This window comes from Pelophylax lessonae (genome assembly GCF_965119305.1).
Source record: "Pelophylax lessonae genome assembly, chromosome: 6".
NCBI classification, from domain to species: domain Eukaryota; kingdom Metazoa; phylum Chordata; class Amphibia; order Anura; family Ranidae; genus Pelophylax; species Pelophylax lessonae.
In genome coordinates this window covers 246,791,953-246,819,709 of record NC_138773.1, presented here as the reverse complement: position 1 = coordinate 246,819,709, position 27,757 = coordinate 246,791,953, and the positions used below count along the sequence as shown (strand labels likewise).

The window sequence follows — 27,757 nt, the reverse complement described above, 5'->3', positions numbered from 1 at the left end:
TAAACATGGAAACACCACTAGTAACCTTTCAGAGTATGAATCATTAATCACTTCTCTCTGAATACGGTCTAAGCCAGTTTTCTATCCATTTACAAACAGACTTTTAAAACTAAGCTTACAGATTACCTTACGCATTGGTCATCTGTGGGGAATTCCGTCTAACGCTTTTGCAAAGTTCAAGTGTTTTATAGCCACGGTCACTCCTTTGTCTACGTTTTGCTTACTTCTCCATAGAAAGTAAATTTGCTTGACAACTTCGCTCCTTCATAAATCATTTCAACTTTGGTCTTTCATGAAAACATGCTCACTTAGAACACGGTTTTCTAGCAAAAACTCTTCTATGTGGTCCTTTATCAAACTCTCAAGTATCTTTCCGACTATATAAGTAAGAGTCGGTTCACACTGGGGCGACACGACTCTGTTCTACTTCGGGGGCGACTTGTGCATTCCCATGCACAACGACTTCGGAGCGACTTGCATGGACTTCACATAATGGAAGTCTATGCAAGTCGCTCCGAGGTCGCCCCGAAGTAGTACAGGACCCTTTTTCTAAGTCGGAGCGACTTGTGTCGCTCCTATTAGAACGGGTCCTGTAGGGAGGGAGCGCTGTAGGGAGTCAGGCTGACAAGTCGCGCTAGTGTGGACCGGGTCTAATGCTTACAGGGCTATTGTTACTTGGTAAATATTTTGATCCTTTTTTACCTATAGACATCAGATTGGCCTTACGCCAATCCACTGGTGCCAAGTTAGTCATTAAAAAAAAATCTCAAAACATTTGAAACAATGGCTTTGAAATAACAGAGTCCAACTCTTTGAAGACACGTGGGTGCATGCCATCTGGTCCAGGTGATTTATTTTGTCAAAATGTTTTTGGACCGTATCAATTTTGACCCCTTGTGGTTCCTTTGAGGTTGTGGCTATACTAACCCCAATGTGGACTTGAGCTCCACCATTTTCCTTTTCAAACACAGAGCTGAAGAAGGTAATTATTAAATGTGCCTTATTTTTGTCCCCTATTCATCAATTCTTCTTTTGTAAGGGTCCTACACGCTCAACCTTTTATTTTTCTTATTTTTTACTATTAAAGTAGTTTTAAATGCAAAATTGAAAATGACATAAAATACAGTCTGGCACTAGCATTGACAAAGCAGTCTTTGTTTTTTTTAAGTTCTTCCTGTCACTTCTTTTTTTTCCCCTATTGATCCTTCCCCACAAAACTGCTGGCCAGTTTATCTTTTCAGTCATGTCCAACCTACGGCCCGGAACCGCAGGCAATGTGGCCCACTGCCCCCTGACAATTTTTATTTATTATTTGCTGGGGAGGAAGGAAGTTGGGTCGGGGGCACGGCCACGGCGGCTTCCAACTAACTGTAGGCAGAGGCTGCCTCAAAGGGGATCATCCACTAGTTGTGTTAAATTAGTGCTGGGGGGGGGGGGGGGGGGCGGCAGCGCCGGTTTTCTTACTTATATACCTAACTATAGTATATATTTTATATGCGGCCCGAGAAAATTTCTCTACACTCAATGTGGCCCAGAGAAGCCAAAAGGTTGGACACCCATGTTTTATATGAATGTTCTTGATAAACTCATCTTGTTTTTACATGATAGCAGGTCTAGAAGAGCATTATTTCTAGCTAAGGCTTTTATAAATTATTCTATAAAATTGTGTTGTAATAAGTTTTTTAAATTTGCCCTTTCGCTGTTTGTGCAATGCCATCAAACTAGGGTAGTTAAAACCACCTATCATAACCACTGTCTCGGCCCTTGCAGCTCTTTTTATCTGTATCTCCTCATTAATAAAACCAAAAGTTAGCAATACCAATATATCATGGTGTTTTTTATGCACCAAAGCTTCCAACTCTCCTGTTTTTGCTTGGCAGACGTCTGGCTATGGTGAACAAACACTTTAATCCATTGTCGCAGTTTGCAATTTATTCACCATCTTTTCTGTAGTACAAATAGTACTGTAATTGCCAATGTTTGTCTGTAACATGGGAGTCACCTTGTCACCTGCCACAGTCTCCCCCCCTATTTTCCCTCATTCTACCTCCATTAGTGTCTGACTTATCTGGACTAAATTGTTACTTGCCCTCAATCCTAGATTAATTATATCTCCAACTTTCCCATGAAAGCCTATCCTAGCACAGCAGACCTAATAGTCTTCCAATAGACTCTCTCTGAGCTGGGTGTGACTTCATAGGGTAAAGGCAGATCCTGCTGATCAATTAAAGACATGAGGGCAACAAGAGGCAGGTATCTCCCACGCATGGATGCGGAAAGCATATTAAGACCCGAGTGCTGAATGTCAGGTATAACCACCATCCATTATGGTACAAAAGTTTTAGGAGGCCATCTGGAAAGCACATGAGGTGAATGCTGCCATAACAACCAATACACAATCACCTAAGGGTAAGTAGGAAGGGCCTCCCTCCAAAGTGCTGAGTAACGTCCACCCCCTGTGTGCAGGCCCCCCCGCCACAGCTTTTGTTTTAGTTTAGGATAGAGTAAGAGATGGTTTAAACTCCTGTCAGATTTTATTTTCTTGCTGTACATGTTCTAATAGGAAAGGTTCCCTTAACTCCTTTTCCTGGGGCATCACAGAAAGTGAGAGGAATTCAAAGTGAAGGGAAATCCTTTCTTAGACATCAGAAGATTTCTTCATTCCGCTCAGATGACAACTTTAACATTTTGGAATTTCCCTCACTTTTTGTTACAATGGTCATCAGAACAAATAGAGAGGGTGAATCTACCTTGTGGGGGACACAGACAGCAACAAAGACCTGATTCTAATAAACAATGGGACATTGATATAAAATGGATATTGTACAGTGGTCATGTAGTGTTGGCTGGAATACTAGATTTCTCTTTGTGTATATAACCCAAAAACTTGTAATGCTTATCTTTAATAGATTTTTCTAATTGATAAACAGGTCAAGTCCTCTTTTAACCTGCTGGTGCCCACGCTATAGCCGAAAGATGGCTACAGTGTGGACCTAAATTGCAGAGAGGGCGTACATTGACATCCTCCCGTGCATAAGCGGCCTGCGCGCTCCCTGCGGAGCACGCCCGGATCGCTCTGTGATCAGCGAGTCCATGAGACTCGCCTGATCACAGATCGGAGTAAGGGGGCAATCCCACCCCCTTACCACGGGATCAGCTGTTAGCCAATGACAGCTGATCATGTGAAGTAAACAGCAGCGGCGATCAGCTGCTTTTTTCTCCTCACATTGTCTGTGTGAGGAGAAAAAAAAACAATCGCCGGCTGCTGTCAGAGGGACATCGGTCCCAAAGAGGAGAGGGCAAATTGTGCCCACCAGTGCCACCTAAGAGTGCCCGACAAGTGTCACACATTAGTGCTCACCAGTGCCACCTACCAGCGCCACATACCAGTGTCCACCAGTGCCATCACCCAGTGCCCACTAGTGCCACCAATCAGTGTCCACCAGCGCCACCTACCAGTGCCACCTACCAGTGCTCACCAGTGCCACCTATCAGTGCCAATCAGTTCCCCATCATAAGTGTCACCTACCAGTGCCTATCATTGCCCATCAGTGCCACCTATTAGTGCCCATGAGTGCTGCCTATCAGTGCCCTTCAGCACTACCTACCAGTGCCCTTCAGTGCCGCCCATCAGTGCCACGCATCAGTGCCACCTTATCAGTGCCACCTTATCAGCGCCCAACATTGCAGCCTATCAGTGCCCAACAGCGCAGCCTATCAGGGCCCATCAGTGCCGCCTCATCAGCGCACATCGATGAAGGAGAAAAATTACCGGTTTGCAAAATTTTATAACAAACTATAAAAACTGTTTTTTTTTTCACAATTTTCTGTCTTTTTTTGTTTGTACAGCAAAAAATAAAAACCCTAGTAGTGATTAAATGCCAATAAAAGAAAGCTCTATTTGTTTGAAAAAAATGATAAAAATTTAATTTGGGTACAGTGTTGCATGACCGCGCAATTGTCCTTCAAAGTGCGACAGCGCTGAAAGCTGAAAATTGGCCTGGACAGGAGAGGGGTTTAAGTGCCCAGTAGGCAAGTGGTTAAACTTCTGTCCTAAATGGACATTGTGCAGCAGTCATGTAGTGTTGGTTGAAACACTATATTTCTCATTGTGTATACACACAAAAAAAAAATGTTCATTATACATAGATTTGTCTTTCCATTACAGAGAACAACTGAGTAAAGAATGACTTGTATTTTTTCTGCCATATACTGTTTTTTAAATTGTGTCCTCTTTTGGGTTTCTATCTACAGCTTACGTAATTGTTTATTTGAGCACTGCGATAATTCTCTTAGCAGAGGATTTATTAAATCCAGAACTCTTTGTCCAGCAGTTTCTCACATTTCTCCATTGCGAATAACTTTCGTCTTGAGAGAAATAACAGCATGTTTTCAGAAATCGTATGTTGCTGTTGAGGACAAAGCTTTTAAACCTTATTTACGTTTGTAATTGATAATGGTCACTAGGACAAATATGTAAATCTCCCCAGTGGGGAAAGAGAGACAATAAAACCCTGGTTTCAACACTTTCACTCTATCCAAAATGTAAAAAAAAAATTGGTTTGGATTAAAGGAAAACTGTACCTTTGGTAAAAGTTGTCCTTCAAGGCATGTCCCTACCCCCATGAGTGTAGACCACCTGAAGAAATACTTATCTTCATCCTTGATTCTGCAAGCTTTACTGTGTAGCCTCTCTGACCAAAGCCTAGCTTTAGTGTCTCTGTGCAGGTTTTCTTTTTTCTACAAATGAGGGCCATGGCCCTATTTATTCTTATAGGAGGAGATACACATGGAGGCCTCCAGTAGTCCTGAAGAGTAGGGCTCTACCCATAGGAACAAATGGGTCTACTACAACGGACTACTACTTCACCACAACTGTAAGCCACTACTTTACCCCTATGGAGAATTGTACACACACGTTTATAACTGCCACCATAACTCTGAGAAATACAAGATTCTGGACCTCCCTGGGCATTGTGCAACCAAAACCATGAGCTGTAAAGTTCTGCCTGGAGACATATATTCTCCACAAGCATTCAAGAGGTTGCAGAGACCCAGCTTAGTTCTAGGGGGAGGAGACCTGGACAGACGAGCAGCAACCCACCAGCATGGCTCCCGGCAGCTACTGTTTTTGGTGTGTACGGTCCGCACAAGCCCATTGTGCCGATTCTTGGGAGTGCAATTCTACTTTGAATGTGAATCAATTAAAGGATAATAGCAGTGTACACTTAGATGCCTCATTATCTTTATTCACATATCATGTCCATGGGATGGTGAGAGATCGATTCAGGAAGTGGCATTCCCTATACTGGTCTTATTAGAGCAGGGGGTCTTCAAACTACGGCCCTCCAGCTGTTCAGGAACTACAATTCCCATCATGCCTAGTCATGTCTGTGAATGTCAGAGTTTTCCAATGCCTTATGGGACGTGTAGTTCTGCAACAGCTGGAGGGCCATAGTTTGAAGACCCATGTATTAGAGGATTCAATGCTGGTTTAATGCTTCAGTGAGATCGATTCAGGAAGTGGCATTCCCTATACTGGTCTTATTAGAGGATTCAATGCTGGTTTAATACTTCAGTGAGATCGATTCAGGAAGTGGCATTCCCTATACTGGTCTTATTGAGGATTCAATGCTGGTTTAATGCTTCAGTGAGGTGAGAGGCCATCTGGTGGCTAAACGGTGGTGGTGTCACTTGCACTTGTATATGAAACATCTATCAAGCACCTTATTGAATTTTAATCCACGGTTATATTTATATTTTAGTGGACTCTTATGCACTTTACTTTGAATGCACTTTATGGACATTATATATTGCACTTAAGAGGAATATATATTGTACTTTAAGCGAGTTTAATGATTTATATGATGCACATTGTCACTTTATTTGATTTTATATAGCGCTGTATACATATTTGTTTATAGTTCTGGAAACCTCTACAGATAAGAGTAAAGAAAGCCTTGTTTTATCTTTCTCAACTCAACGTTTTACAAAATAAAGAATGCTTCTAATATAATACACTATAAAGAACTCTCCTTGTCTTCTTCCCATCTAAGGCTGGGCACACACTGATGATTTTTGCTATAGTGATCAACACTAATCACTAGTGATGCTTTTCATGCCAACATTGAGTAGAACATCTAGAAGCAAAACAATCACCCAAATTTGGAGCATTGAGCTATTAATAGCGATTGTTATTAGATGCTACACTTCACTGTTGCCCATGTGTAGCAATCGCTAGCGATTACTAGCTAGGTGATTGCAGGTAATAGATATTGTAGCCAAATTCGTGCATGTGCACCCAGCCTAACAGTTCATGTACAGGAACGCAGTTGTAAGCTCCTTTTTCCAAGTCAACGTTCTCATAGCAAGCCTTAAGTCGCAGTTGTGAAAATGCTGTGTATAAAAATAGATTTTACTTTTAGGCCTCATGCACGATGGGCATTTGTCCAGCTCTTCTAAACTCCTATTGGCAGTGCTGTAAAAAAAAAAATGTCAATTAATCTGGTAAAGAGTACTGATGTAATTGTATTTGGACAGACGTCACTTTCCAGCTATGGCCATCGGACTTCCATTGGGCCTGATTAAACATCTCCGGAGAGATCTGAAAATGGCTGTGCACCAACGCTTCCCATCCAACCCGATGAAGCTTGAGAGGTCCTTCAAAGACGAATGGGAGAAACTGCCCAAAAATAGGTGCGCCATGCTTTTAGCAACATACTCAAAAAGACTTGAGGCTGTAATTGGTACTAAAGGTGCTTCAACAAAGTATTGAGCAAAGGCTGTGAATACTTATGTACATGTTATTTTTGTTGGTTTTTTTATTTTAAAAAAATTTGCAAATATTTCAAACCAATTTCTTTCACATTGTCATTATGGGGTATTGTTTGTAGGATTTTGAGGGAAATATTGAATTTAATCCATTTTGGAATAAGGCTGTAACATAACAAAATGTGGAAAAAGTGAATACCTTCCGGATGCACTGTATATTTTTCTGAAATATATCAGCCAGTGAAGCAGTTGGCAATTTTACCAGGAGTTTGCAAATTGAATGGCTGTAAGGCAAACTGTTGTTTGCTGGGCAGTGTGCTGCACACTGGTGCAAATGGGCACATGCATGAGAAACTTGCATTAGGGTTTGTGTAGATGGGCAAATACTTGCATGCGGTCAGGTGCATATAACTTGCATTTGAGATAAGCTCAAGATGCTTTTTAATCCTTTTATTGAGGCTTCTTACCTCCTTCTAAGAATGTTTTTCACATCAGAACTGCTTCTTCTCACATACAACACAATAAGGATGCAAAAGCAGCTTGAAGCAGGTTAATGCAGTTTTGGAGGACACATGCAGGTTAAAAGAGTCTGTCAATAACTGTCAAGGATCTCAGAAGGATCCAAACCGGATGCCAAATGCTGTATAAATCGGTGCATTTGCCCATAAACACAAGCCCAAAGTTTGTTGACATAGGCCCTTAGCTGCATCAAGCTGATTTTAAATTCATGTTGATTTGCAAAGCAGCTCTGACGCAACCAAAAGCCTGCCCACCCAGATCTTTGTTTGTCAAGTGTGACTGTTTTAATGCGAATTGCGTACTAATGGGGACATCTGTTTGAAAAGAGATTCACCTCACATGTAGAGATTTGCTCTCACCGATTCATAAAACAGCAAAAAATAGCTTGCAGGGTTTTAGTTCTTCCCCAACACATCCAAAACTAAAAATAAAAGTTTTGGGTATACAGTTTAGGGGAAAGTTTCAGGATTAGGTTAGAGGGGAGGATAAATGCTAATTTAACATGTTAAAGCCGAGCTCCAGCCTTACCTTCAGTTTTTCAAAGATGTACAGGCTCCTCTCCTGTACTGAAATAGCTTAGTCTAATTTCACTGTGAGAAGCTCACAGTGTGCATTAGAAGCTGCACCAAGTCTAATAGAGCCCACCTCATTTCTTGTATATGGAGAACATTTAGCATTAGCTAACTCTTTCCTCCCCATCCAGCTGTTCCTGGGCCTTCCCTTTTATTCATTGGATTTCAGTCCTTTCAATCATGGAAGCTCAGAATTACATGTGAATGTTCTCATGCACATGCAGTCTACCTAGGAAAATCCACCCATCAAGGCATTTTGATATTTGCAGAACTCCTTCCAAAAGCCAACCCAATGCTTGCACTAGGACTCATGTCTCTTGAGAGGAATACTGAGGCAGGGTGCTGTGATGTTTTTACAAAGCCCCTCTCACCAGTCATGATCTGACTGCATTACACGGGGAATGGAATCATTTTTTTTCAAATGCTGATGTTGGTGAGGGGGTAGGGAGGAAACAGGAAGGCAAAATATAAGCAGATTAAGCTTTAGGGTCAGAAAGAGGGATAGTATTAAAGTGGTTCTAAACCTCAGATGTAAAATATGAACAAAGCACACCCTTCTATACTGCATGCTTGTCTCTAGTCAAAGCACTGAGTGTGATTTTTCTCTGCCGCCTTGTTCCTCTGTTATCTGTAGGAGTCATTTTTGACAGCTTTTCCTGACTCCAAGTGATAACTGGTGAAAGGGGAGGGAAGTTCCAGCACACAGCCTGTGATTGACAGCCACAGCCGTGGGTTTTCCCCATGTACTGTGAGGAGGAGGAGGGTGTGTCCCTTTCCTCCAATCAGGGCTCAGAGTTCTCTTCATTGAGCTCTGCAGTGTGAGATGCCATATCCTCACCCCCTGCTTTTCAAACTGAAAGATGCTGTTTAAAGTGTGCTTTCGAAAACTGTAGAGCAGTTTTTCTCAACCTTTTTTCAGTCAAAGCACCCTTTAAAAATTATGGACAATCTCAGAGCGCCCTTTAAAAATTACGGACAGGCTCGAGGCACCCCTATCTATAATGTAAAAGCTCTAATAGTTTTACATACTAGATCAACATCCACAAATCCAAGTAGGACACCCAACGTTAGAGGTGATTTATTCTTCCAAAGCAAATGACTAGTATTCCAATATTTCTCTTCTCCCTCAGTTTTTCTCCATCACTCAGCTAATGTGACCCCAACGCAGATGAAGAGGGGCAGGGGAGGGTCAAACAAGGATGCTATGAAGGCGACTGACATCCTCCTTATCAACTGAAGATGCCATTGGTCGTTAGGATGCCGACAGCTAGAAGGTTGTAATAGTGCACAATGAAAACCTGTGACTTAGTGGAACCAAAAAGGCAGCCTTCATCCACACTCGATTTGTTTACAAATTTCAGGCAATTTTTAGCCATTTTGTCAAGGTACCTCTGAAGAAACCTCAAGGCACCCTGCTTGAAAAAGGCTGCTGTAGAGGAGAGAGTGCTGCACATAAACAGGTACAACTTATGTAGGAGGATTTGTTTCTTCTCTCTGCATCACATAAAGTGGTTTTAAACCCTTACATATACTTATTGAAGTGACTAGCATTTAGCATAACTCAGAGGTCAGGGGTATAGGGGTGGTGGCTAATATTTTCTTTTGAAATGGTTTTTATTAAAGGCAAAAGAAATACGGTACAGTAACATGCGGTTGAAAGATTAGGTACATGCCTTGATAGGACAAGTCGCATTGAAATACAGAACTGCAGCATATAACAATCAAGTAACAGGTAACAATGTGATACGTATAGGGGGTTGTCCCGGCGCCCCGTCTGAGAAGCATTGAGGGTACGCACTAAATGTAGGTGTGGCCTAGGTCATAATGCATGGATGGACCCCCAAACAGACCTGAAGAAGGGGTCTCAGCCAAAACAAAGATACATATAAAGATTAGGTATGCTGGGGGCCGGGTGGGGGGGGGTTAGGTTGGCGGGGCTGGGAGGAAATCAGGGTAAGTAGGAGAGGGTCGTGGGGGGGAGGTAATAGCAGGTGCCCAGAGAGAGCCTCGAACCCCCCTTGGGGCCCAGGTGGGAAAATAGGGCCCGTAATGAGGACGCTAAATAAAGTGAGTACAAGGCTATCGTCAAGGTGGCTAATATTTTATCCACCAGTTGAAATTCCCACATCAACTGAGCTAGGCTCCTGTTCCAAAAAACCTGAAAGTCTGTGCATAGCTTTTTTTTCTTACTGTTTCAAGGAGCTCTGAAATGATGTAGTTTTGCATAGGAACAAAGGGATAGATCTATGAATGGGAGCCAGGTAGACGGCATCATGTAGTAAATACGCTAGTGTGAGATTTTTCTTTATCAAAATGGGCTGGCCCACTACAATAAAATATTTGTGCTATGTATAGATTTCATATATTTTTATTATTTCAATAATAGCCTCCTTTAAATATTAACATATTTCCTGCACGGGCTGAACTTTAAACATATGGCACAGCTGGGCCACACACCATCAAAGTAAATATATTTACTAAATTGGTTCACCACCCGTATTTCTACTTTCCATTCTAGACTGAAACAATTGTAATAAACGGTCTTCTCCCTGTGATCTCTAATATATATTAACAGGCGCAGGGTTGTTCTTGAAATCTTCTAGTGTAAACAGTTTTTAATTCAACTAATGCAATATAATTATAGATGTGATGTAAACACGCGTTGCAATGATTCTGTGGCAAATAAAGATGATTTTTCACATTTATGGGGCTGCCTTTCCATTAAATAGCTCCAACACCTGACTGTAATGGTGTGCACTCAGGAGAATAAGCACTATTTAGAGTCTAAATGCCACCAGCTGTTCCAGAGATGTACAAATTAATTGGGCTCAGGACACGAAAAACATCCACTATTGCATACGCTGAATCTAATAATTTAGCAATTCCGAACAGATCCTAAAAAGATAATTAAGACGAGGAAGAAAATACATCACTGTAAATTGTACATGGCAAATGCGCAAATTGCTCTGCCAACCAACAAACATACTGGAATAGTAAGATAATGATGATGATGTTTTAACACATAGAAGAGTTAAGGCCGATCGCTGCTATGTTCTAAAGAGACTGGCAATAATGATCGGAGCGGTTATTAGCGAACACGTTTTCTACTAATATCCTGTGTAAAGGTGGTTGTAAGGACACCCCAACTTTTACAGCAGATGTTCGGATCTAACCATTAGCACAGAAGATTGATGCTGAATACATGGAAAATGACCATACTGCCTAAGAGTTATGGCTGCTTTACTTTAAAGAGAACCTGTAGGTCTAGGCAAACGATTTCGGAGGAGGCTAGGAAAGATAGGCACTGTCGTTCTTTTTCATTTATGAAGATTTTAATGGGTTTTAAAAGGGTAATATCAAAAATGGTATTAAACCCAAAGGAAAACATTTATTATATTGCAGCTTAGCATGTCTTAGATGTGATGGCGGCCTTCATTTTATATTTTAGGCATTCTTTCATCTATTTTCATCTGGTGATCCAGCCAGTAAGGCCTCTTTCACACGAACGATCCGATCAGATCCACCTGTCAGTTTTTTCGGTGGATCTGAACCGATCCTCCATGCATCCCTATGGGGCAGCGGGCGTCAGCGGAGACATGTCCGCTGACATTCGTTGCCATCCGCCTCCAATCCTGTCCGTGAAATCCGGAAATCCTATTTTCCATCTGTCCAGGGGATCGGCGGTCCGCTCTCATCCGATCTCCCCATAGAGAGCAGCGGGGCTCTGACACCTCCCTCTCTGCACACAGAGCGGAGAGGGAGCTGTCACCTGCCTGCTTAGCGGGGATCAGTGTATCGATCCCCCGCTAAGCAGCACGGAGTCCGCCGATGGAGGTGGACCGTGTGAAAGGAGCCTAAGACTGATTTTTCAACAGAACAAGTTCTCCAGTAGAATGTACCAGTTACAGAGATTAGATAAATCATTTAACACTAGCAGGGGTGATTACAATGATCAGCTTTTATTTATGTAAAACTTTTATCCTAAAAGGAAAAAAAAAAAAAAAAAAAACTGTTGCTGTAACTGCTTATAAAGAATTAGCTGGAGTTTGGCTTTAGTGTATTTATATTTGCTAGTACATTGAACAATCCCCTTCCCCTAGACTGGTAATGCTGCTGTCCAAAAGTGCCCCCTGTGCTCATTTATCCAGAGTGGGGGCACCGTCATACAGCAGGTGTGTTACTGGCCAGAGCACCAGGTGAAGACGCCTAAGAAAAGAAAACTGATGCAGCCAATACACACATATAATAACTGATGAGCTACAATATTTTATATTTTTGGATCTGGGTTTAATACCAATTTAATTAGGTACTGTAACTCTCAAGTCTACCAAATTGTATAAAATAGCATCAATGGCCAAAAACAGTGCTGGTCTTTACTTTCACTGTGCCTGGGGAGGTCCTTGCACCCTAGGCCCAGCGTGCCTTGCTAAGCCTTGCTTCCTCCTGGTACAAAGCCATGCCTATTATAGCATGATATTCAGTCTTATAAATAAGCACTTTTTGCAAAACGGTAAAGGTAGTAGTCACTAGTACAGTATCTGCATTGGATGTGCCTTCTATTTACTGAATAAACCTATTGATTGAATCATTCATGGACCTGTTTGTTTTATCATGCCTGTTTTTTAACTGCCATATATTGGAATCTCAGCAGTCAGTAGAGGTTATGGCATTGGTTGCCATTTAATAGCTGTATGCTACGGAAAAGTGTTCAATACCAAGAAAGGTAATGCTTTATTATTGACTAGAATAAAAGATCACTAAGCAAAATCAACTAAATGGAAGACAGGAATGGACAGTTATGTTAGAATATAAACGCAGGTTGACCTGACAAGTTTAGTTTAATTGTATTTAAATACTTTTCAAGAACTTTAGGTAAATAGCTAAACACACTGTAAAAATATGGGAATCATTTTACCTTTCAGAAAAATGTGATATTGGGTTCAGCCATGCTTGAGATACATACACCCTGCTCCATTGCAAAGTCAGGCTGGTGACAGCCAATATTCCCTAGCCACTTGCAGACTGTCTAACTTAAATATATGGCAGCAAGGTGACACTGTTGTGCCGGATCACGTACCTAGTATGTGAACCAACATTTCTGGGTTGGGGACACGCATTTGCGCCGCCGCTGGCCCGCTCCCTCTGTGATCATGCACCGCAGGAGCTGATCTGCGGGTACCGTGGACTCGATGTCTGCTGTCACCCACTGATCATCCAGCGTAGAGGCAGAACAGCGGTCTGCCTATAAAAACAAAGCAGATCGCCGTTCTGTCAGTAGGAAAGACATGGATCCTGTGTTTCTTCAAAGCAGGAACATGGATCCATGCCTTCCCATAGTAAAAGCACTTCCCAAACTGTAGAGTAGTTGTATACAGCAAATAATTGCGTGTATATCCCTCGCGCCAATGGCTGTTAAGCTAAGTGGATATATATGTAATTAATAAATAAATGTAATAAATATAAAGTGCAGCTGCTACAGGAAAAAGGTAGTATGGCCACAAAATGCGGTCAGCTATAGCGCTTGCTTGCAAAGGAGTGATCAGTATCCAGGGTGGGATAAAGGGAATTTAAAGTGTTGAGTGCTATCAAAGGTACAGTAAATCCATATCTCTATATACTCAATAAACGTCATACGCATTGACGAAACGTGCGTTAGGTGGAACGCACGCTGCCTACGTCACGGGTGCCTCAGTGGAACGCAAGCCGGTTATCCCCGCTCTCCACTCACGGGCATCGTTTTGGCTGGCATTTTTTTCCTTTACATGTACTGTTTTCTCATCTACTTCATTAAAAAAACAATTTTAAAAGGTTTAACACTATCTGGAGCTTTTTTACTTATATGACCAAACCCCACGGATCGAGGATATCCAGGAGAGGGACCTCGGACCAATACGGTACTACAAAGCCCAGCAGTGCCTTTCTGGCCCTGGTAGCCACAAAGCGCTTACAGGCCCGAATACCGTATGGTATATAGGACCCACAACATCTGGTGAGTGCATTCCTCTATTATTCCTCACGGCGACATTACAAGTACCATTATTTGGACTATTGGAGGATTCAGCACAGAGCACCTGCACTTTTTTACTATATTTGGCACTCAAGCTATTTTCACCTGAGTCACGGATGAACTCTTTTTTGTGGACTCCCTTGCACTTTTGCACCTAAGCACCCATTGATTCATTGTGTATTTATTTACGTGCCATATTTATTTATAGCACCTTCCATGTTGAGATTTTTGAAAATTTGATACACTTAGCACTTTATATACTTTGCATATTAATTTATTAATTGATTTATTTATTGAGTATATAGAGATATGGATTTACTGTACCTTTGATAGCACTCAAAACTTTAAATTCCCTTTATCCCACCCTGGATACTGATCACTCCTTTGCAAGCAAGCGCTATAGCTGACTGCATTTTGTGGCCATACTACCTATCACCTCCCAAACTGTAAAAAAAAAAAGGCTATGCACACAGTTAACCATTTGATCGCCCCTGATGTTAACCCCTTCCCAGCCAGTGTCATTAGTACTGTGACAGTGTATATTTTTAGCACCGATCACTGTATTCGTGTCACTAGTCCCCAAAAAATGTCAGTTGGTGTCTAACTATCCACCGCAATATCGCAGTCCTGCTATAAATCGCCGATCGCCACCATTACTAGTAAAAAAAACAAAAAAAAAAAATTTTGTAGGACGTTATAACTTTTGTGCAAAATCAATATATGCCTATTGGGATTTATTGGCATAAATTGATGAAGAAATTTGATTTTTTTAATTTTCTTTTTTTTTATTGGATTTTTTTATAGCAGAAAGTAAAATATATATATATTTTTTCGATTTTTTTTTTTTTTTTGTTTAAAGCACAAAAAATAAAAAAAGAGGTGATTAAATACCACCAAAAGAAAGCTCTATTTGTGGTAAAAAAAAAAAAAGGACATACATTTAGTTTGGATACAGCGTTGCATGACTGCGTAATTGTCAGTTAAAATAACGCAATGCTGTACCGCAAAAAATGGCCAGGTCAGGGAGGGGGGTAAAATCTTCTGGAGGTCAAGTGGCTAGACTATGGGAGAGCACCATCTCTTATCGTACAGTGAGAAAAACTGGCAGATTTTGTGAAAGTGTCTAGAATGCATTCTAAAAGTGGCGCAGCAAGAGCCAAATTTAAGTTCAAGTTTGAGACAGATATATGAATTTAGTGCATTCTTTACCACTTTTAGAATGCATGAAAATCTGCCTGCGCCAGTAGTGTCCAATCTACCTTCTGAAAATGTTAAACAATATATTTGAAACATGTAATATTGTTATATTAATTTCAGTGTGGAGCTTCTGAATACTAAGCCAAGGCATTATAGTGAGCCTCGACTTCTCACTTTGGAATTATCTCACCCCAACCCGTTAATGCTAAGCTAACACAAGGCACTGAACAGTGCAATGCTAGAATTTCTACTGACCCCTTATCTTCTGGCATTGAATTGTTGAATGATGATGGTGAGGTGAAAGGGTGGGGACGCAGTGCTTCCCCTTCAGTGGTATTGTTACCTTAAGCAGCCCATAGACAACTCCAGCACCAGCAGGTTGAATGAAAAATACTCCCTCATCCACTCATTCAAGGTGGATGGGGAAATTACTCCCACTGAGCCACTGTATTCTGAGAGCCCAGAGACTTCCCTGCTGTCAGAACACACTTGTAAGCACCCCCAGTAGCAAGATTGAGCAGCATTTATCCGACAGGCTGGTTGCACAGAAGTTGATCGGTAGATCGACTTCTGTACATCCAGCCTGTTCATAAGTTGATTGAAATTCGTCTGGTCCCTGCTGAACTTCGATCTATGTATGGCCGGCTTTCGTTTTTAGTAATGGACATATTCACTTCAATGTTAGATGTAAACACATTGCCAAGCCAGATTCCACCCAAAAGTGGAACGTCTGCTTATCCAATTGCTCCCCCTCCTCCAGTACCACATTTAGCACCTGGGGGGGGGGGGGGTGTAAGCAGGTACCTGTTTTTGACAGGTATCCGTCTCCACTTTTGGGGGGATTTGGCCACAGTGAAGTACGTCACAAGTCTGGCCCCCGTTCTCCTTCGCCAGCCACCGTACTGTTCAGAAAGCCGCAAGGCTTCACTGTCGGGTTCCCTTACCGCCAATGGACGCAGGAGCACCCGACAGCCGACATGCCTAGGCCATCTTTATGTAGAGCAACAATTCTTCTTTTCAGATCCTCAGAGAGTTCTTTGCGATGAGGTGCCATGTTGAACTTCCAGTCACCAGTATGAGAGTGAGAGCGATAACACCAAATTTACGTCACCTGCTCCCCATTCACACCTGAGACCTTGTAACACTAACGAGTCACATGACACCGGGGAGGGAAAATGGCTAATTGGGCCCAATTTAGACATTTTAACTTAGGGGTGTACTCACTTTTGTTGACATTAATGGCTTTGTGTCGAGTTATTTTGAGGGGGCAGCAAATTTACACTGTTATACAAGCTGTACACTCACTACTTTATATAGTAGCAAAGCGTCATTTCTTCAGTGTTGTCACATGAAAAGATATAATAAAATATATACAAAAATGTGACGGGTGTACTCACTTTTGTGAGATACTGTATATATATATATATATATATACACACACACACACACACATATATATATATATATATATATATATATGAATGAAATTGTATAGTATGTGCTGGGCCTGATTGATAAACACTATATTGTGTTGGGCAAATATCAGCATGCAGTAACTATTCAATGCAACCCAATTCCATATTATGACAGTGAATTTTGCTGTAATAATTGCGGAATGCCACAAACACATTCACGGCCGGATTAATATATACCCGGCTTGTTTACAAGGATATGGGAAGCATATCAAAGACAAACAGAGCGTACAATGCCAGATCTCGGGAACGTCTATCTGACATTATGTGGGTTTATCAGATGTAAAGGATAATAGCCTCATCCTCCCTGCAATCATTGTTAATACCAATCTCCAACATATGCCTATACCCATCCAATTTACTGCAAAATGTTATTCTGCAGCCCTGTCAGATGACTGCGCATCCATGGAGTAAGATTTATCAGCTCAGAAATGACAAAATCAGCTCTCTCAATATATATGGCAAATGGAAAGTTGCCTTTACCGCTCAATTCTTTTAAATTAAAAAATATTGCCTGCTCTGATAAAACAGCTTAAAATGACTACAAGTAAAGATGGAGGCTATTAAGTTTTATCGCGAGCACCTGAGGAACTGTTTGCATGCAATACAAAATGTTTCTTTATCCTCCTGAATTACTGACACTGGCAAATTAAAATGAAGTGCTTGCATATGGCAGGGACAATCTTCACATTTACAAATATCCCGGAATATCATTAAATCATAAAGGAGAAAGCTGTGGGTTATATATTATGAGTGTTGCCTAATGCATTCCCAGCTTTGTTATTTGTTAAAAATTTGTGTACCAGGGACAAAAATTGGCCATTTATTCAGCAGCAGCAGCTGGTTAGAACATTGTACATCACAGCCAAAAATGCGAGAGAAAAAGAAACGGGAAGACTCAATTAACCTTCCAAATGTCACTGAGGTGACTAGTCACATCTTAATATTAAGACATATGACAGAGGGGTGTGGCCCAAGGCCGATGTGAGACGGCATGTGTGACTCACCTGGAGCTCCTTCATCCTGACAGCTGACTGGTGAGTCTGCTTGGAGTGCCCAGAGTTCGGGCGGAAGACTGCCTGCAGCACGGAGTGGTGTGGAGTGGTGGAGCGGGAGGCGGTGGAAAGCGGTGTTTGGCCTGTTCAGTTGGCCTGCACTGCTGGGTCCCCGTGGCGGTCCGTGCCTGCCTGAGAAGCGGGGGAGTGACCAGCCAGCCGAGATTGCTTATCCGTGATCAGTGGCCTCCCTCAGCTCAGAACGGTTTTAGTCGCCCTTCCTCGGCTACAGTCGGAGGATTTACCAGCATCACAGGATGTCACTAGCTTACAGTCGCAAAAGGCGGCTAAAGAAAAAAGCAAGGAAGTGGTGGAAAAACTGGAGAAAGTTGCCCCTAATTCATCTCAGAACATCGGGAAGAGACAACAACCAAAATTATCCTCACCACCCTCCTTAGCTCTGAAGGGATCAAGCCCACATAGCAGATCTCCTAAGGCAACGTCAGCACCCTGCACCCCAATCATAGCGGGCCCACATGATCTCTCAGGCTTGGAAGTTTCATTGGCAGAGGAACCATCCTTGACATAAGTATTGATGGAGGTTAATGGGTGTAAATCTGCCTTGTCAGAAATGACAGACCAACTGAAGGGTATCAAGGAGGAAATGTCATTTGTAATACATGATCTACAAAAAGTGCATGAGCACACTACAGAACTGGAGGGCAGAGTACCTATGAAACAGGAGATTGAACTCTTAAAGTGAACAGTCGAAGGGCAGAATGATAAGATTGGAAGATCTAGAAAACTGGCTAGGGAGAAATAATATTCAAATAGTGGGTTTGCCAGAGAGAAGTGAAGGAAACAATATAAGAAATTTTTTGGAAAAATGGATCCCAGAGATTTTTGGGGAAGAAGAATTCCCACCCTTGTTTGCAATCAAAATTTGTGCAGATATGAACGTATTGCACAGCAGCATGTCTAGCAGCTGGGTGTACTCTAAACATGTACACTTGCGCAAGCATACATAATTAGATGAACTGAGAGGGAGGAGAAACCGTACCTACACAGCTACATATTCTTGTTCATTTTTAAGGGCATACAAATGAATTGACAAAGTGTTAATTTGTCCTGTTCATCTTTCCTTTCCCTAATACAGTTGATGAGAAGCATCAGTTAGGGTTGGGATACAAAAAACAAAAAAAAAAAAAAACACCCATCCAGCTCCACTGCTGTTTATATCTAAATGGGAGCGAGAGTAGAGCATGTCCTCTGATGATATGGAGTGGGACACTGGCACTTTCGTTTAAAGGATCTAGATCATCCCACATCATTGGTATTGTTGCCCTAATATCCTGCATAGAATTGACCCTACCATTTCGGATATAAGATGGAGATATTTACAGGCCACTGGCACCATGATGCATATCTGGGGGAACCAGTTAACATATTATCCTTTTTTTGGGATAAAATACTACAATTATACGATCCCCAGACACTGATTCCCTGGATTTAGGGAAAATAATCTTTCCATTTTGCTGTTTGTTTGGGCTGCAAAAAGGTCCATCTCTGGGGAACCCCACCTGTTGGCAATTTCCGCAAAAATTTCTGGGTTGAGGGACTAATTGTCCCGACACACCTGGTAGCGGCTGAGGTAATCTGCCAAACAATTCTGAGTCCCTTTCAGATGAAGTGCTGAAATGGAGGCTAGATTCACCTTGGCCCAAGATAGAATCGCTTGGGCTGTGAATTGCTAAGTCCGACTTCTTGTACCCCCTTGTTTGTTGAGGTACGCTACTGTTGCAATGTTGTTGGATGGAATCTGCAGATGGTGACTGCTGACCTCTGCATGAAAAACCTCTAAGGCCCCCTGAACTGCCAAAAGCTCCCTTTAATTTTATTGATGCTCTTGCTTCCACCAGGGACAATTCTCCCTGCGCTATCTCGTTTTGTAGATGGGATTCTAATCTATAAGAGCTTGCATCCATTGTTATTCTCTGAGATATTGGAATAACCCCTTCCAGCCCTCTGGTCAGGTGAAGTGGCGACCTCCACCACCACAAGGTTCTCTTTCCTTTGGAAGGAATTCGTACCTTCAAGTCCAAAGAACTTGGAGACCCGTCCCAGTTCCTTAGAAGGAACAACTGAAGAGGACGTTGGGGGAACCGCGCTCAAGGTATAGGTGGAAAGCAAAAGGTCATAAGCCTAAGGCTCTTGAGACATCTCTGGGCGAGACCCATTGGTTGGTTTGTAAGGATGCCATAATTTAAGTTGTTTTTGAAACTTTTCTCCCCGGAAGGAAAATCTTTTGATCCAGTAAGGAAATCTCGTACCCAAGATATGTCACTCTTTGGGAAGGCTTCAGAGGAGACTTCTCTTTGTTGACTATCCAGCCTAGCGACTGGAGGAACTCCTGAACCATCTGGAAATCCCTATCTAGTTTCTGACACGACTCTGCCACTACTAGGAGGTCATCCAGGTAGGGGATGATCATAATTAGTTTTTGTCTTAACAGGGCCAACGATTCCCCCAGGATCTTTGTAAAGATGCGTGCGGCTGATGACAACCAGAAGGGCAGCGTTTGGAACTGAAAATGCCAGATCTCTGATCCCAATTTTAATGCTTGTCGTAAAAACATTTTGTATGCTGGGTGAATAGGGATGTATAAGTAGGCATCCTTCAAGTCCAGCGTTGCCATAAAGCACACCGGGTAAAGCAGATTAATTTTGGAAAAACAACATTTTTGTAAAATCTTACCGTAAAATTCCTTTCTCTGAGTTCTCCGACAGTCGCCGCCCATTCACACAGTCTTCACTTATGGGGTATTGACTTCATCTCCACAGGAGTTTCTAGGCATAAGACTTGTAAAAGAACAATAAATCTACATAGTCACACCCATGGGGGCTGTCCTACTAGTCCAATACCCCCCTGCAATAGCCATCCCAATTCAGTTTGGTCGCAAGCAGTGAAAGTGTATAAAAAAGACCCCAAAAAGAGGGGCGGGGGCGACGACTGTCGGAGGACCTTAGAAAAAGGAATTTTACGGTAAGATTTTCCAAAAATTCAGTTTTCTCTTACGTCCTCCGACAGTCGCCGCCCATTCACACAGTCTTCACTTAATTGGATGTCCCAACGCAGTGTAGACATGAGGGGTGGGCAACGCAACCGCCAGAAAAGCAACGCAGTATCCACATCAGAGAAAGGAACGTTACGCATACAAGAAGGTAACCTTCTGGGTAACAAAAAACAAAGGCTCAACATGAGCAACAACCCAGGAAAACAAATAACCAAGGGGAAGAAAACCCTAACAGCTAGGAACCCGAATAAAAACCAGGGTGTCCTAAGCAACGGCTGCACAGAGAACTTTGCGGCCAAAAGATGCATCAGCTGATGCCAGAACATCAATTTTGTAGAATTTGGAAAAAGTGTGCCGACAACCAAGTCGCAGCCTTGCACACCTGGGCCACCGAGGCCTGATGCCGATAGGCCCAGGACGTACTCATCGACCTGGTAGAGTGCGCCTTGACAGGGAAGGGAGGAACCCGTTCCCGCAACGAGTAGGTCTGTATAATGGTCTGTCTGATCCATTTGGCAATGGTTGCTGCAGACGCAGCCATACCCTTCCGAGGTCCCTCAGGAAGGACAAACAGAGAATCCGATTTCCGAAAGGATTCAGTCGACGACAGGTAGACCCTGATCGCCCGGACAACATCCAAGGCATGTAAAGCAACCTCTTTTGGATGCTTGGGATTTGCGCAAACTGAAGGCAAAACAATGTCCTCATTCAGGTGGAATTCCGAAACCACCTTTGGCAAGAAGGACTGATTAGGTCGCAAGACCACCTTATCCCTATGAACCACCAGGTAAGGGGAGCAGCAAGACAACGCCGCCAACTCTGACACCCTGCGAGCAGAGGTGATCGCCACCAAGAAAGCCACCTTTTTAGATAGCATAGGCAACGAGATTTCCCTGATGTTTTCAAACGGGGAACTCTGTAACACGGACAGAACCAAGTTCAAGTCCCATGGAGGTAAGGGCTCCTTCCTAGGAGGGGCCAAGTGCCGCACACCTTGAACAAAGGTGCGAATTAAGGAATGAGACGCCACAGGGCGCTGGAAAAGAACAGCCAAGGCAGAGACCTGACCTTTAATTGTGGCCAGCGCAAGGCGCTGGTCCACCCCAGTCTGGAGGAAAGCTCTCACTCTCGACACCGAGTAAGAACGAGGAGAGAAACCCCTGGACTCACACCAGGCAAAATAAACTTTCCATGTACGGTAATAAATCTTACCAGAAGAGGCTTTTCTAGCCTTGATCAAAGTAGGAATAACCTCTGAGGAGAGACCCCTGTCTCTCAGGACCTGGCTTTCAACAGCCAGGCCGTTAAAGCCAGCGACTGTAAAGCAGGATGGAAGATCGGTCCCTGGGACAGCAGATCTTCTCGCATTGGCAGCCGCCACGGAGGCTCTACGGCCAGGTGAACGATGTCCGCGTATCAGGACCGGCGAGGCCAGTCCGGTGCTACCAGAATCACCAGTGATGGTTCCGAGGCTAACCTGCGAAGGAACCTGGACAACAGCTGAAGCGGAGGAAAGGCATATATCAGACGATACTGACGCCAAGACACCACCAGCGCATCCGAGGCGTCTGCCAGAGGATCGCGTGTTCTTGCCACGAACCTTTCCACCTTGTGGTTCAGCCGAGACGCGAACAGATCCACATCCGGAGATCCCCACTTCGCACACAGCATTTGAAACACCTCGGGGTGTAGGGACCACTCCCCCTGGTCCAAGGTCTGGCGGCTCAGATAGTCGGCCTGCCAATTCTCCACACCCGGAATGTGAACTGCCGACAACGCCGGGACATGAGTCTCGGCCCAGGACAGAATACCGGTCACCTCCTGGGCCGCCCGGCACTCCTGGTGCCCCCTTGGTGGTTGATGTAAGCCACTGCAGTGGCATTGTCCGTCTGCACACGCACAGGACGGCCCTGAAGGCGATCCGACCAATGGAGCAGGCACAGCCTGATCGCTCTCAATTCCAACAGGCTGGCATCCGTGGTTACTACCGTCCACAGAATTGGCCAGAAGAATTTTCCGTCCGACACCGCCGGGGACTGAAGCCACCACAAGAGATCCGTTCTGGTCTGGTGGCTCAGAGACACTCTCAGGTCCAAAGACTGAGGTATTCTGTCCCACCTGGCGAGGATCTCCGCCTGGAGAGACCTCATGTGAAACTGGGCAAATGGTATCGCCTCGAAGGCTGACACCATCAACCCCAGGGACCGCATACAGGTCCTGAGTGACGAGGAGTCGTTGGCGACAGGGTCGACTTCTGAACGTTGATCGTCCAACCGAATTCCTGAAGCATCTGAACCGTAGTGGACAGATCGCGCAGCAGGTCCTAACTGGCACTCGATCTTAACAGAAGATCGTCCAGATATCCCAAGACCGCGATGCCCTGTGCCCGCAACAGGCCCAGAACAGGCGCCAAGACTTTGGTAAAGACCCTTGGAGCTGAAGCGAGACCGAAAGGTAACGCCACAAACTGGTAATGATCCTCCGCGATAACAAATCGGAGGTACCTCTGATGACCCTCGAAAATAGGGATGTGCAGATAGGCATCCTTCAGGTCTATGGAAGCCAGGAACTCTCCCGGATTCAGGGAGGCCACCACTGAATGGAGTGACTCCATGCGGAATATTTGAACGCGCACAAAGCGGTTCAGCGCTTTTAAGTCCAGAATCGGACGCACTTTGCCCTCCTTTCTGGGCACAGTGAACAGATTTGAATAGTAACCCCGAAACCTGTCCCGATGAGGCACCGGGACAATCACCCCCTGAGCGAGAAGATCCTGCACCGCCTGATGCAGGTCCTGTAACCGCCCTGGGGTCAAATGAAGATTTGAGGGAAAGAATCTGTTTGCCGGCCGTGAAAGAAATTCGATCTTGTACCCTGACCGAATGATTTCCTGAACCCACCTGTCTGTGATTCGGAGCAGCCAAGGTTGTAGGAAACTGCACAAACGTCCCCCCACCTCTGTAACGGGTGAGGGCGCCCCTTCAGGCAGAGGCGGACTGAACCGCCGCACCGGCCTGGCCGGATTTTTATTTGCCAAACCAGGGCTTCTTCTGGCTACCTTGGCCCTTGAAGGGTTTTCCCTTATTCTGCGCCCTGAAGGCACGAAAGGATCCCTAAGTAGGTTTAAAGGACGGGCCCCGCTTACCGCGGAAAAACTTGCCCTTGGGATTCTGGGGGAGCAGAGTGCTCTTGCCCCAATGACACCTTTAACCAATTCGTCCAAGAATTCCCCAAAAAGGCGAGACCCCGCATAGGGGATGTCAGCCACTGTCTTCCTGGACTTTTGGTAAGCCGACCAGCATTTTAACCAGATTAATCGACGGTTAACCACAGCGACACTGGACAGGCGTATCGCCAATGGGGCCTCATTCAGAGCCGCATCGCACAAATACATGACCCCGCGAGGAATCTGCTCCACCATGTCCACAGTAGTGGAAGGGGCAGAGTCGGCCACGAGGGTGCGTTTGAGCACCTTGGTCCAATCCGCCACAGCCTGAACCACCATTACAGAGGCAAAAATAGGCTTGAGCATGGAACCCGCCACCGTGTAGGCATGACGGGCAAGAGACTCCAGTCTCCTATCAGTAGAATCCCTAAACACCGGGGAGTCCTCAGTGGGTAGCAGGGTAGACTTGTTAAACCTGGCCACCGTGTGATCCACTTGAGGAGGCACACACCAGCGCACAGCCATAGTAGCCGCAAAAGGGTAGAGAAGTTGAAACTTCTTAGGCACCACGAAGGTGTGCTTCAAATTACACCATAGCTCAGTCACCTTATGGTGAAATTCTGCGGGGCAAGGAAAAACCTGCGCCGTCTTGCTGGGTCCTGTGTGTTCCAAAAGAGGACACAACGCCCGGAGGAGTGGGCTCATCCTCCAAATGTAGCGTTTCCTTCACTGCTAGGATTAACTCATCCATAGCTGCGCGTTCCTTGGGGGACCCAGGGGGGGGGGATTCATCCACCCCTGCGACCTCCGCCTCCCCCTCAGACTCTTGCGGGTCCTGAGAAGAGCGAGACCCTGAAAGAGCCAAGCTACCTACAGCAGCCATGTCACACTCAGAATCAGAAGAAAAGGAAATCCTAGGCCTTTTCCTAGCAGCACGTTGAGACATCAGCACATCCATGTTTGACACCAAAGTTGCCACAATAGCAGCCAAATCAGTCTGGTTAGAGGATGCAGTGGACCCTGAATCCCCCACCAAAGCTGGCGGGAATTTGCTGTCCTGGGATTCCATATTAGAAAAGAAAAGTTTTTTTTTTTTTTGAACCTGGCCCTTTAAGTGCGCTGCGGACCCCTCCCCAGCACACCGCTATAAGACTGTGATACACAGAGCCCCCGCAGGGATAAAAACTGACCAGGAAAAGTACACAAGGCAAGGCAGGAAAAGGAACAGCAGGACAGAACCCCACAAAGTGTTACCAGCTCCTTCGGACTCTCCTGTGAGAAAGGAGGAAGTGATGTCACTGCTGGAGGCTGAACCAGGCTGCAGGCCAAGGGAAAATGGATGCCTATGTAAACTAATGGGAGGCTTCGGCAAGATGGCCGCCGACATGTGCTCGGAACGATCGCTTTGCCACACACAAGATGGCGCCGCAAGGTGCAAAAATACACTACATAGCATGCTGCAAGGCGCCCACCCTGAAGCCAGACATGCTGCCCACATTAAAAATGGCGGACCGACGGTGTTTTACCACGCAGTGGTCGCCACATGTGTCTGCATCCCCAAGCACCCTAAGTGACATGTAGGAGAGGGACCCCCAAAAACCCCACACAGCGCTGCTGTGAGGGAAAAGCGCCCCCGAAGGGACCAGGACAGGGAGCCCAAAAAACGCACAGGCACAGGGGACACCACAGACACACATGGACTGCCGAACCCAGACAGAGGCCCCACATAGAATGTACTTACCTGTACCATAAAGAAAAAAAAAAGGAAGGCTGAGACTGTAGCCTCAGCACAGGGAAGCCTATCCACTCCTAAGCTAGGCAGAAGACAAACTGAATTGGGATGGCTATTGCCGGGGGGTATTGGACTAGTAGGACAGCCCCCATGGGTGTGACTATGTAGATTTATTGTTCTTTTACAAGTCTTATGCCTAGAAACTCCTGTGGAGATGAAGTCAATACCCCATAAGTGAAGACTGTGTGAATGGGCGGCGATTGTCGGAGGACGTAAGAGAAATATTGATTCCATGCAAAAGTGTTTGTATTTGATCAAGTGATTTAGAGAATGAAGATTCAATATCAGGGGGTATTTCCCTGAGCTCCTTTTTATCACAAACATATGGAAGTAAAAACCCTGCCCTGCTCTGCCCATTGGTACCGGGACCAGAATGTTCTGATCTACCAAGTCTCCTATCTGGAGACTTAAGGCCTTTTGGCTAAGATCAAGTGTAGTATCGACTTTAGCCCTTAGGGGTGTCTCTGCTTTACGGCTAGGACGTTGAGAAACATTTGTATCTATCTAAGCCATTTGGTCCTTGTGGGGTACCCTCTGCTCGGCCTTGTAGGATCGTTGATTAAATTCAGCTTCACCTACTCGCTGCTATTGGGTTAGAGGCTTAGCCCCCACAAGGAACGAGATTGCGATCTTCCCTCCTCCCCCCCCACTCTGCGCTACTACCTTCGGGCAGTAGGCGCACAAGGGCCTTTTTAAAGGCTGCGAAAGAGTGAAGACGCCGAGGAATAAGAAGGAAGCCGCCGAAGTTCTCCTGAAGCGACTACCAACGAACTCCTCCGTCATGGGGAAGAGCACTGGGAAGAAGAAGCATGTCCCCGCCATTTCTGCCAAGACTTCGGGAGAAGTCGCTTCAACCTCCACCCCCACCCCGGTGGCCGTTAGCCAGTCGGGCTCAGCAAGGCCAACCAGGTCCGCAGACGGGCTTCCTACCCTGGAACCCTGGATGAGGCAGACAGTGGTGCTGCAGCTGAAGGAGGTGGACGGAAGAATCCCCGACATGACCCCGGAAATCTTTGGCAAGAAAATGATCCTCGAGCAGGGGTTCAGCAAGGCGGAGACACTGTCCGTGCAGACCTTCATGAAAGGTATATTCTATATAACTTTTGTGTCTTTACAGGTCTGTAGAAGATACTGGGAGGCGGTGAAGAATTGTGGCCCGGAATCCCCTTTCCACAACTTCGTTGCGAACACTCCCATTCAACGGGATGAAAGGCGGGTAACGGTGTCCATGAGAAACCCCCATACCCCAGGAAAAGACATCGCCACCTACCTCCAGAGGTTTTGCATCGTGGCCAAAGACCCAGTCCGAATCCTCGATGTCAACGGCTTCTGGACAGGTAAGTGGGCAGTTTCTTGCAGGTTAAGGAGAGAGCCTTCGGGGGATCTCCAACACCTGAAGTCCCACTTCTCTCTGGGAGCCTCCGCAGGACTCCTGTACTACGCAGACATGCCCCATACCTGCCACAGGTGTGGCAAGCATGGTCACGTAAGTATGGAATGTCAGGAACCTTCTTGCAGGTTCTGTCGGGTTGCAGGCCATGAGACCAAGGATTGCCCGAGGTCCAAGACCTGTAACCTCTGCGGATTGGCGGAGCACGTCTACAGAGACTGCCCCCAGAGATCCCGGTCCTACGCTGGAGCCCTGCTCAAGGGCAGAGCCCCAGACAGCGCTGGGAAAAAGAAGCCAGGGGAAAAGACTGCGAAGGAACCTCGGAAAGCCACTGGTGAGTCCCTCCCTCCCCAGGCCCCTACCACCTCCTCCGACCCATCCCTCCCCAACCCCCCTGAGTCGGAGGTGACCTCACCTGCCCCTGCCCCTCCCCCCTCCCAGCCCCCCCCGCCCTGTCCTCCATGGAGGACTTCCCCACCCTGCCCACCGCCCCCCCCACCCCACCCCCCACCAGCAAAGGCCGAAAACGGAACCTAGACAGCCCGACAACTGAAGAACCCACCAAGCGGCCCACCGTGGCCCAGCAAGATGACATCGCTGGACTGGACCCAGTGGTGGAGGACCTCGAGGACCTTGAGCCTGCGGGGGAAGATGAAGGAGAAATGCAGGAAGGTAAGGATCTGGCTCCCCCAGAGACTGACCTCACCCAGGACCTGATGGACAGCATCCTCGAGGAGAACGGCCTGAACCAGGACACTGGACAGGCACAAGAGGCAGTGGAAGAACCACCCCCCCCCTCAGGG

At 45.2% G+C, this 27,757-nt stretch overlaps 1 protein-coding gene across 3 annotated transcripts in view; it reads right to left on the bottom strand.

The window, feature by feature from the left end:
• Positions 1-27,757, bottom strand: part of ATF2 (activating transcription factor 2) — a 186,344-nt gene that overhangs the window by 9,819 nt on the left and 148,768 nt on the right. The window lies entirely within an intron of this gene.